Genomic DNA, 11,362 nt, shown 5'->3' on the forward strand with positions numbered 1-11,362 from the left:
TTTGGTGAAGCCCAGAGTAACTTCCTGAGCCTGACTTGAGTTTGGTGAAGCCCAGAGTAACTTCCTGAGCCTGACTTGAGTTTGGTGAAGCCCAGTGTAACTTCCTGAGCCTAATTTGAGTTTGGAGAGGAGTGACCTCAGCACAGCCTGACCTAGGCCCACCTCTGCCCAGCCACTGCTGACATGGCAGGATATTACTGGCCCTTATTTCTCACTCTACCTCACCCCATCCCAAGACTCCAGCCCACTACCTCAGTTCTATGTAAGTTCCTGCCCTGATGCAAATTGCTTTGACAGACTCCCAGCTCAGAGTGTGTTTCTCCTCCAGGGAGGGGGTATGGGGGAGGTCTGGGTTCGACACTCACCATCTCACTCAGCCACAGGGAGAGATCGGTGGGACCTGCTCTGCCTCAGCCCTATCTGCTGGAGAACCCCAGCAAATGTGGGGCGGGGGAAGGAAGTCTTCAAAAATGTGCTTGTCATTTGTGTGAGACTTTCTGCTAATATTAATAAGATTTTATAATTCAAGTATATTTGTTGATAGCCACCAAGCAGGTATAGTAATGTATTTTCATAAAGAACTTTAAATATGGGTAAAACAAAAAACGTTAAATTAATTAAAGATTGTGAGTAGACTTTTATAATCTCACCAGTAATCTGGAAAACCTTACACTGTAAGTTAAAAAAAAAAAAAACAAAAATATTTTTGGGGGTGGGTGAATGATGAGGTGGCTCATTGGGTAAAGGTGCTTGCAGCCGTTCTGACGACCTGGATTAGCACTGCAGGATCTACCCGGTGTGAGGAGAGAGTAAAGCCATGAAATTTGTTCTCCAACCTCTACATATGCACTCTCCACCACCATATACACTATATAAATAACTGGAACAGAAGGTTTTTTAAGGTTTTTTGGGGGGGGACTTCCTGTTGGGAAAATGCAGAGCTGTCTACACTTGGGGTTGTCACATGGTTAGGCCTGCTTTCTGTGGCCCTACTGAGTGTCAGTTACGTTGTACACAGTGAAGGATGCGGTTGGAGGAGAATGGATGGTCCATACCATCGGGGTAGGTGTGGCGAGAACCTGATGAAGTGCCTTCACTTGCCTGATGGGAGTTTCACATAGAAGAAAATCTTTGGCAGGGCGAGGGGAGAACAGATACCCAGGACAACCTGATGGGGAAAGCCAAAGACCATCCTTCCCGTGGACTGAAGTCCCCACCCCCGGGCCTGAACCTGGTGCAAAGAGAAGCAAAGAACAAACACTTCCCATGGGGGAGATGTCTCCTCTGAAGACCTGGCATCTCTTGTTGGGGCAGGCTGGTGTGTCCAGTGGGGTGAGCTGCATCAACGAGGGCAACCATTTTGTATAGTGGTGCCAAAAATAATTCTGAAAGATCTTTGCCCCTTCTTGAACGTCTTAACACTAGTATTTAGGATGTTTTGGAACAATCAAAGTAATTGTAAAGGCTGTAATGTCTAGTGTGTTATGAAAATAGACTTTATAAAACCCTGACATCGCTGTTTTAAATGTAGCCAATAAAATACACACATCAGAGCAATTGGATGCCACCATCCTTTTAAAAAACATGCAAACGAGCTTTTATTTAACAGTGGGAAATTGCATTTCCGATCCACTTCTCCCACAGACTTTTATCCCAACGTAATGTATTTTTATGCTTGAAAATCTTTTTATTGATTTTCCCATCATACTTCTCTACAACAAAGAGATGTATATAAATTGGATTTAAAAACCTCCCTCCAACCATGAATCTCTACATTTAAAAAAATTCTTCTGGACTGAATGAGCTTATTAAGTACTAATAACACAAACTCTATTTTTAAAAGTAACATAAATGTACTGAAGAATTGTGCAGGTAATTTTTAAACAGTTTAAAGCTTTTTGGTGTTTTGTTTTGTTTTGAGTTGTGTGTGTGTGTGTGTGTGTGTGTGTGTGTGTGTGTGTGTGGTGTGTGCATGTGGGCACACATGAGGATGCCCAAAGGGTGTCCCCCTTCCACTGCTCCTGTCTTATTCCCTTGAATAAGGGGAATAAGTGGGGTACCTCACTGAATCTGAAAACTTGGGTTTGTTTTTTTTTTTTTTTTTTTTTGTTTCCTTTTTTGGTAGGCTGGCAACCAGCAAGCCCCAGTAATCCTTGTGTTCCCACCCTACCTCCCAGTACTGGGGTTATGACATGTGTGGTTATGTCTAGCATTGTTTGGATGTGGGTGCCAGGGATCTGAATTCGGATGCTTATGCTAACGCAGCAAGTGTCCTTACCCACCCGACCATCTCTCCAGGGCCCCTCTTTTTTTTTTTTAAATATTTATTTATTATGTATACAATATTCTGTCTGTGTGTATGCCTGCAGGCCAGAAGAGGGCACCAGACCTCATTACAGATGGTTGTGAGCCACCATGTGGTTGCTGGGAATTGAACTCAGAACCTTTGGAAGAGCAGGCAATGCTCTTAACCACTGAGCCATCTCTCCAGCCCCCAGGGCCCCTCTTTTTTCCTGGGAGACATGGACTCACAATCTCGCCTTGACTGGCCTGGAACTTGTGGTGATTCTCCTGTCTTTCCCTTCCACGTACTTGGGGTAACAGGTGTATACCACCACCCTTGGGTTAAACAGCTAAATCTTATCAGAAATGTTCCTCCTGGCATGATGGATGGAGGCAGAACTGTCTGATGCAGCCATGTAGACTATGACCACAAAACTCTAGGGAGAGCTGTCTGTACAGACTGTTTTATGTACATGGCAACCTCTGGAGTTTTAGAGCAGACATGCTACATAACTCTATGTGGTGGCCCTTGATGTGAGTGGGTGGGGTAATGGTTATGGCTCCTTGGCTAAAGATGACATTGAAAACTTTTGTGTGGGACTAGAGACTCTGACTCAGTGACACACAATGATAAGACCCAGGTGACAAATACGTGGGTCTTGCTGCACAGGAGGGGGTCACATGAGGAAAGGTGGGATGGGAAGCTGACATGTTGTGGAAACCAAGACCCATGAAGCCGATTACCTTTAAAGTTACCTGTGTTGACTGCCCCCTAGAGCTCCTGCAGAGCCGTAGATCCAGCTGCACACCCCAGTGCTAGTGCTGGCTGAGCTGTCCGTGGTGCTGACCAGACCAAGCGATGGTGTGGGATCTTTTAGATGGGTTCTCTGCCCTTTGGTTTGCGCCCTCTGAGCCAGGACCCCAAACCCACAAAGCCAAGACCTTGACTGTGAGTCTGGTTGATGTGTCAGCCCAGATTAAGGAAGTACATAACAGCGCCCACGTGTCCAGAACTCAACAAACTGAGCAACATCCTCAGGGTTTGGCTAATCTCAATTAATCTGCCTCCAAACAATTGGCTCTATTGTTCCCATTCCACTGGTGAGAGAGCACAGAGCAGAAAGTGGGAAGCAGGAATTTTTCTCAAAGTCACACTCAGGTATGTGAAGACAGGATCCTTCAAACCCAGCCCGGCTCAGCCTGGCATGAAAGCCTTAGCCCTTAGTATCCACTGTGTCCTTTTACAATATGAAGGGAGAATGGAAGGCCCAAGTGTAGGGCCTGCTATGATGCAGGCACTTTGTGCATTGCCCATTTAAATCCCAGATATAGCCTTCAAAGGCAATGAAAGTTTCTTGTCGCAGATAACTTAACTGAAGCCCAAGGGAGTTAGCAGTAAGGTAGAGTTTGGCCTTGGAGCTACCCATTGCCAAGGAAAAGCCTCCTTCTCATTCCTTGACAGCTCTGTGCCACAACCAAGCCCATGACTGAACAGAGGCCAGGACTCTCGGAGTCTCTTGACATAAACCACCTGGGATTTCTCTAGGAAGAATAAGGGGGAAAATTGGTCTTTGAGTCCATTTGATATAGTCTATATTTCCCACAACTTTAATTTAATTCCAAATATGCTTTTGCTCCCTGGCCATGTGCCAGGTCCCCAACAATGTACTGCTAAAGGCAGACAACAGAGAAACGATGGCCCTGACTCTCAGTTAATGCCATTTGATTTGTGGCCACACCTTAAATTAAAAAGACAATGGTCTGTACAGAGCCGTGGGAGTTCGAGGCAGTTCTGCTGGGACAATCTGGAAGACATCGTGAGGACTGCAGAATCTGAGCCTGCATGTTATTGCCGGCTAGTTAATTCAGCTTATATGCTTGGCTTCTAGAAAATGGTCACCAAAGGGTCTCAGCACAGCTGCTGAAAGAGGGACTCCCGGGTTCTGTATGTGCAGATCTCTGACATTAATAACTCACCTGGTCATAAACTAGCATGCTGCTCATGGTATCAGCTTATTTTGTGAAAACAACTCCAGCCAAATTTGCTTTGACTTCTCATGGTATCAGAGCTAAAGTATCCATCCATGTCACTATCCTTAATTTTCTTGTACCTGGAAGTTTTGTGGGGAGGGAGGGACTGATGGCTGGGGTCCCTTCAGAACCTTTCAGAGCTGAGCAGTTGTGAGTACTATCAAACCCACTGAAATAAAATAACATAAAATATGAAATTAATTCCCCGCTCCAGAGAACAGCTGGGAACTCAGTGCCTCTCTGGTGCCCCCTGTGGTGGGAAGTGGAGCCACCTTACCAGGGCTCTTCTACCCCTTTGCTGAAGGGCAGGCAAGGCATCAAATGACCCGGGGGACCATTCCCCCACCCCTACATGCTTCCAGTTTTAAGAGGAGAATAGTTTGTGGAGAGGGCTTTAGTTCAAGTCCTTGAGGGGTGTGACCTGGGGAAAACCATCCTTCACCAGCAAGAGGAGACTGGGATCACACCGGGAAGCTGCTCCTAGCATATCACAGGCTGGAGCCACCACCTAAATCTGCTTTTCCTCTCTTAGTTCATTCCTGAGGCCACTCTTTGCTCCTGATCTCTTTCTGTCAGAACAGTCCAGGAAACTGCCTGTAGCTTGGTTTGGTCTTGAACCACCACCTTCAGCCTCTATAATTCATTTCCTTTCTTGTCATTATTTTTCTTCACTCTGGGGAAAAATTGGGATTTTGAGGAATTGATTAAATATTTGCTTTTTTTTTTTTTTGTTTTGTTTTGTTTTGGTTTTTCGAGACAGGGTTTCTCTGCAGCTTTGGAGCCTGTCCTGGAACTAGCTCTTGTAGACCAGGCTGGACTCAAACTCACAAAGATCCGCCTGCCTCTTCCTCCTGAGTGCTGGGATTAAAGGCGTGCGCCACCACTGCCTGGCTGAATTGATTAAATATTGGAACTTATTTTGAGCTTTTCCTCTGCACTGGGTGCTCCTCCTGGGAACCTCATCCCATCCTGCTGACTGTGAGATACTGTCTGCATTTCACTCAGGAGGAGACCGAGGCTTAGACATCAGGAGGGATCGACAGGTTTTGGGTAGCCCTTGGTAGGATCTAGATTTGAACCTGGCTCTTCCCGATTCCAGAAAGTGTGCTCTCTTTACACGATGAGAAAAAGTTTCCAGTTTACTGCCTCTCCGAACCATGAAGGTGGTATCTGTCACTCAAATAGACCAGAACCAGAGAAGCACATGACTTCCTTCGATCCCCTAGAGCTTTAAATGCAGTGTAAGGTCAGATACCTACCAAGCTGTGTGGTCTTGGATGACTCACTCACCCTCTCTGGACCGGAGATCCTTCAGCTATAGAAAAAAGCTCATGGAATGGGTGATTTCTTATGGATTCTGTATATGACAAAGTTCTGGGCTTCAAATGTCACCGCAAATCAAGGGTTGTGTGGAGCCGCAGCCCATCTGATCATCTCCCGAACTTGACCTTTTCTTAGATTCATTTCATTATGCTCGCACTCATACGAATGCGTTCTCATTTCATGGTTCCTATTTTAGTGCCTGCTCCCCTGGCTGCTGCACTTCCCCAATATAATTTTTTGTTCCATTAATTTCGAAGGACCATTTTGCTAGATCAGAGTGTTAAGACTCATTCCCACCTCTTCCGTTTGTCTAACCAAGCGCTCATCCATTTCTCCCCAGAAATAATTGTATATGGTCCGGTAAGTTTATTGTTCAAATCTGTTTACACTTCGAGCTGCTCAACGGGATTTGCTATGAAGGGGAAGCCACTTGCAAATGATGGTTTTTATATCTATTTCCCCAAGTTTTCCAAATACTCATTTTCTTCTTCTTCAATACATGATTTCATTTTCCCCCAGTTTTTGTTGTCTTCTCTCTTAGAGACAGACATACAAAGAGAAGCGCACTCTGTTTATTTCTCCTTTGCTTCTGGTTCCCCTGGGGGTATGATGGTGGATCCCCCACTCCACCCCTCGTGCCTTCCTTTATGCTAAGACTTTCTTCATTAAAGTCTTCCCAGGTCTGGGTATTCCCAGGCTGTGGAGAGCATGGGGAGACATGAGAAGGCAGAGATGGGAGAATAGAAAAAAATACAAGGCAGAAACAGAACTCTAGTGGCAAATGCAGGGAGAGAATTTCCAGTGTGCAGTCTCAGGACACAGTGTGAGCCAGCTGCTGGATAGACCTGACTGCAGGATGCTGGACTCCTGGAAGTGTCATGAACCCCGGGGGTTTTCAGGGGCTGCAGCTGTGGCCAGGCTTCTGTTCTGTCCCAGAACAGAGTAGCTGAGTCTAGGAGCCCATTCCTTAGTCTTCTGGGTCTCAGTTTCTTTTTTTTTTTTTTATTATATACACAGTGTTCAGCCTCCTTGTATGCCTGCAGGCCAGAAGAGGGTACCAGATCTCATTACAGATGGTTGTGAGCCACCATGTGGTTGCTGGGATTTGAACTCAGGACCTCTGGAAGAGCAGTCAGTGCTCTTAACCTCTGAGCCATCTCTCCAGCCCTGGGTCTCAGTTTCTTGATTGAGAAAATGGGGTACTTACAACCTCTGCACCATGGGATCACATGGCGATTCACTTCTGGGTCCATTTAGTCCATTGTTTCCAAGGTTTGCAGAACCCTGTGCCACGTGCTGGAGATTGAGCAGAGGGCAAAGTCCGTATCTGTCAGTTTAGGGCGACATACGTCCATTTGTCGTATGTAAATGGACAAGGGCTGTAAGGGAGGCAGCTGTGCCCTGAACTCTGGGATCTGTGTGAGTCTCTCGGTTGAGGAGTGGGGAGAGAGAAGCAGGAAGAGGTGGGGGGAACAAAGCAGATGGGGAGCCTCGCTCCTGGGAAGCTGGCAGGATGGGGAGGGACATCTGAGATGTCTCCTGTGTGTGAGAGCAATGCTCCATACAGTATCTGTGCCTGCCATGCATGCCTGGAAGGCAGAGGTGGTGGTCCAGGTCCCACAGTGGGTGCACCAGCTCAGCAAGGGCATCAGGTTGGATGAGGGACTGGATCTAGCCTACATTCAGGGAAGAAGGAATGTTGGCAGCTTCCATGAACTGAGGAGTGAAGAGACCCAAGTCCTGTGGAATCCCAGCTGGGTTCCAGGTTGCGTAGGCACAGGGAGAGGCTGAGCCAGGATTGAAGAGCAGGCAGACCAGTCAGGAGAAACTGAGAACTCTTGCTTGATCAGGCACCTTGTTTTGTTAGGACCCTCCCTAGTTTTAGCACAGAAAGTCACCGAGCCCAGGACAAACCAGATGGCTGGTTGACCTTAGCAAGTAAGGAGGTTGTCCTTCGTCTCTTGGGAAGATGGATTTCTCTGTTGTGCAGCCGAAATTTCATCCACAGAGCTGATTATGGCTGCACCACTGCTGGGTGACCTCGGCAAGTGTCCCCACCACTCTTGGTTTTGTTTTTTGGGGCCGACGAGGCATTTGGGGAAAGGCCATGGGATGGTACATGTGGAACCTTAGCATGGTGTTGACATACCTGTGTCATTGACAAATACAGTTTGGCCACTATAGCCACAGGTCAGCTGATTTTATTGAATGGATGTTGCCATTGATGAGTTGTATGCTACACAGGTATTAATTTACTAAGGAAAAATATGTTGTTAGTTATACTCACTTACACACCAGTTTCAGAGATGTTAGCATGTAACAAAAACACCACCTCAGAATCAACAAACCAGGTGCATGCCAGGAACCTCTGGGGCACCAAAGCCTCTACCTTGTCTCTATTCGCCACTCAGGACAAACTTCCAGGCACAGAGTCTTTTCTAAAAATTTCTCAAGTCCAACTAGGCAAGCGTTGTGCAACAGTTTTCTCCCAGATTGAAACATTGCACGGTCCAGGGAAGCCCCTTAAGCATGAAGGTAATTAACTCAAAACAGCTTCAGGAAGTCCCTGAAACTGACCAAGATCACTAGGCCCCTCCCTCCTCCCAGAGTAAGCAATACAGCTGCTTTCAGTCCCTCTCAGATGAGCCAAGCTGCAAAGAAGGCTCGTGAGACTACCCAAGATGCCCTGGAGAAGCAGAAAGCAGCTGAGCTGTCTGGAAGAGGTTTAGATGAGAGTCACTTGGAAAGGACAGCCTGCAGGCTTTGCAGTGTGCTTTGGAGACTCAGCTTTCATGGGCTGTCACCCAGGCTGCGTGGTGGTGATGTAGGTATCTTTGAGTCATTTCTGCTCCTGTAAGTAAGCCACCAACCTTACTCTTGTAGTAACCCCAATAAAACTCAGGGTTCACCAAGTTGGACTTTGGTGGTGTCCATGTATTGGTCTGTCATGAGATCCCTGTCTGGGGTGTGTAGACATGTGTGTTGTATCTCCATAAGAAAAGTGTGTTCACACAACAGCAAGTCCTCCACTACTGAACTATATCCACCATCTTCCTTTTACTTTTATTTAGTCTGAAACACAGTCTTGCTTTATAGCCTAGACAGGCCTTGAGCATTTGATTATCCTGCCATAGCCTTCTTGGAGAACTGGGATTACAGCCATGTACCATGAGACTTGCCTGTGTGTTCAGTTTTGTTTTTCTTTGATTTTTCGAGATGCAGGGTTTCTCTGTAGCTTTGAAGCCTGTCCTGGAACTAGCTCTTGTAGTCCAGGCTGACCTCGAACTCACAGACATCCACCTGCCTCTGCCTCCTGTGTGCTGGGGTTAAAGGCGTGTGCCACCACTGCCCTGTTGTGTTCAGCTTTAAATGCCACATTGTGAGGGAACCTGTGTGGTGGACCTGGGCCGTTCCTTAAGAGAGCTTTGTCAGTCTGCTGTGGAAATATAAGGGGCTGGAAGAGCATTTGCTACTCTTTCAGAGGACCCTGCTTTGCTTCCCAGAACCCAAATCTGGGGACTCACAATTGCCTGGGACTCCAGTTCTAGGGGAGGCAATGCCTTCACGCTCGAGCATGAGGCCGTGAGCAGCATCCACTTGGAGGGGGCACTGATGTCGGTTCAGGGCACAGCGGAAGTTTCTATGCAGGGTCCTGAAGCAGTATGGCACTAAGTACTCAGGGAGGAAGGCAAGGCTGAGAGCACCATTCGTCGGGAGACTAGACACCAGGGCATCTTAGGGGCAGCTTGCCAGGTCATTTGCTCACCCCGGTGCCTAGGGAAGCCAGCTAAGGAGGCAGCTCAGTACCCCAGGGTTGCTCCTGCTGGCAGTCTGAGTAGATATGAGGAGTGGGAACAGAATTAGAAACCTGTCCCTGGAGGAAAGGTAGGAAATCTCCTCAAGTTGGTGTAGGGTAAGCTGGAGAGCTAAGGTGACTGTTAAAAAGATACATTATTGGTGAATTTCTCCCTTTTCTAGCATACTAGTTTTCATTGAACAAAAATCTAGAAAAATACAAAGTAAATATGGAAGAACCAAAGAACAAAATACAGTGAAAATCCACAATCCCACTTTGCCCCAAATTCCTTGTCCCTAATCACATCACAGGCAAGAGTAAAGTTAGGGTCTCACATACCCTATGTTTCACTATTTAATTAAAAACATTTTTATTAGGGTTACTTTCCTTCTAAAATTATTAAAAGTAATTGGGGGTGATGGTGCAATTCTGTAATCTCAGAATCTGGGAGTCGGAGGCCAGGTAGTGCTGCAGAGCATGGCCCTGGCAGAGGGAGGGAGGGAGGAAGGGAGGAAGGGAGGGAGGGAAAGAGGAGTAAAGAAGGGAAGGAGAGAGAGAGAGAGAGAGAGAGAGAGAGAGAGAGAGAGAGAGAGCGAGAGAGAGCAAGTGAGCACTGGGGATATGGCTTAGTGGGTAAAGCGTTTTCTGTGCAGTATGAGAACCGAGTTGGATCCTCAGAACCTTTACGAAAATCACGGCCATGGGCTCATGCCTTTGATGGTGAGGCGGATCTAGGTGCTTGCTGGCCAGTCCATCAAGCCAAAAAAAAATGAGCTTCAGTAAGAAACCTCAAAAGTAAGGTGGAGACTCAAGGAAGGACATTCCAGTGTCAGCTTCTGACCTGCACACCTGCACTTGGACTTGCATAGAAGAGTGCACCTCTCCCAAAGATGCACACACCACACACACACACACACATCACACACACACACACACACACACACACACACACACACACACCTTACCTATGAGATGAAAAGACAAAAATTCCAATTGTAATTAGTTTATATTAAAATTTTTATTAAATTATTTCAATAAAGCTAGAATTTAAGATTTTTTTAAAAAAAAGATTTGATTAAATCCAATTAAATATTAAAAACAATAAAGCTGTGCTGTTTGATTGCCGAGACCCCGCTTGTCTTCAGTGCTGTGTCTTGTGCACGTCCAGACCTATGTGTAGACAGGAGTGGCATGAGTTGTTTGCTGGTGCCCTCCTGTGAGGCTGTTGCATGTGTCCTGCTCATTAGCAAGTCACTTTGGGGTGTAAGAAGCACAAGCTCGTCACGCCATCTAATGGGGACTATTTGACAATAAGCTGTCTTGTCTCCTGTGTGCATAAGTTTGTCCACTGCTCAAACCTCTGGTGTACGTAAGGCCCCCTTTGGTGTCAGTAGTCATGAAAGCCGCACAGAGCTGTGGCATTGGGATTTGGTTCCCCTTTGTCTCAAAGACAGAAGGTGGGGGCTGCTTCCCGGGGCTGACTTTGGGGATTCTATGATGCAATATGAGTACCCTAATACCAGGAGGAATGGCGTTTATGAGCTTCGTCCTCACCTGGGGAAGGGCCACACTTACTCAGACTTAAGATCTAATGGTGTATACACATATGTATAGTTTAAAATATATATTCATTAGCCCCAGGCATCCTCTTGTCTCTGTCCCCTAAGTGCGTGTGTTACAGCTGTGCTAGCACCTCCACTTCATGGTTCCAGGTGGGTTCGGGGGATCAAAATTCAAGTATTCTTACCCACTGAGCTATCTCCTCAGTTCCAAGGTCTAATTTTCAATTACTGCTAATTAGGATTAGGAAATATGTATGTGGACTTTGAAAATATTGGGAATGTAGTCGATTATTTCTATCACAGACATTTAAAAAATATTTATAAAATATATTAAAAAATTGTTTCTCTTGCCGGGTGTTGGTGGCGC

The sequence above is a fragment of the Microtus ochrogaster genome, linkage group LG5 (assembly GCF_000317375.1).
Source record: "Microtus ochrogaster isolate Prairie Vole_2 linkage group LG5, MicOch1.0, whole genome shotgun sequence".
In the NCBI taxonomy this organism is placed as follows: Eukaryota; Metazoa; Chordata; class Mammalia; order Rodentia; family Cricetidae; genus Microtus; species Microtus ochrogaster.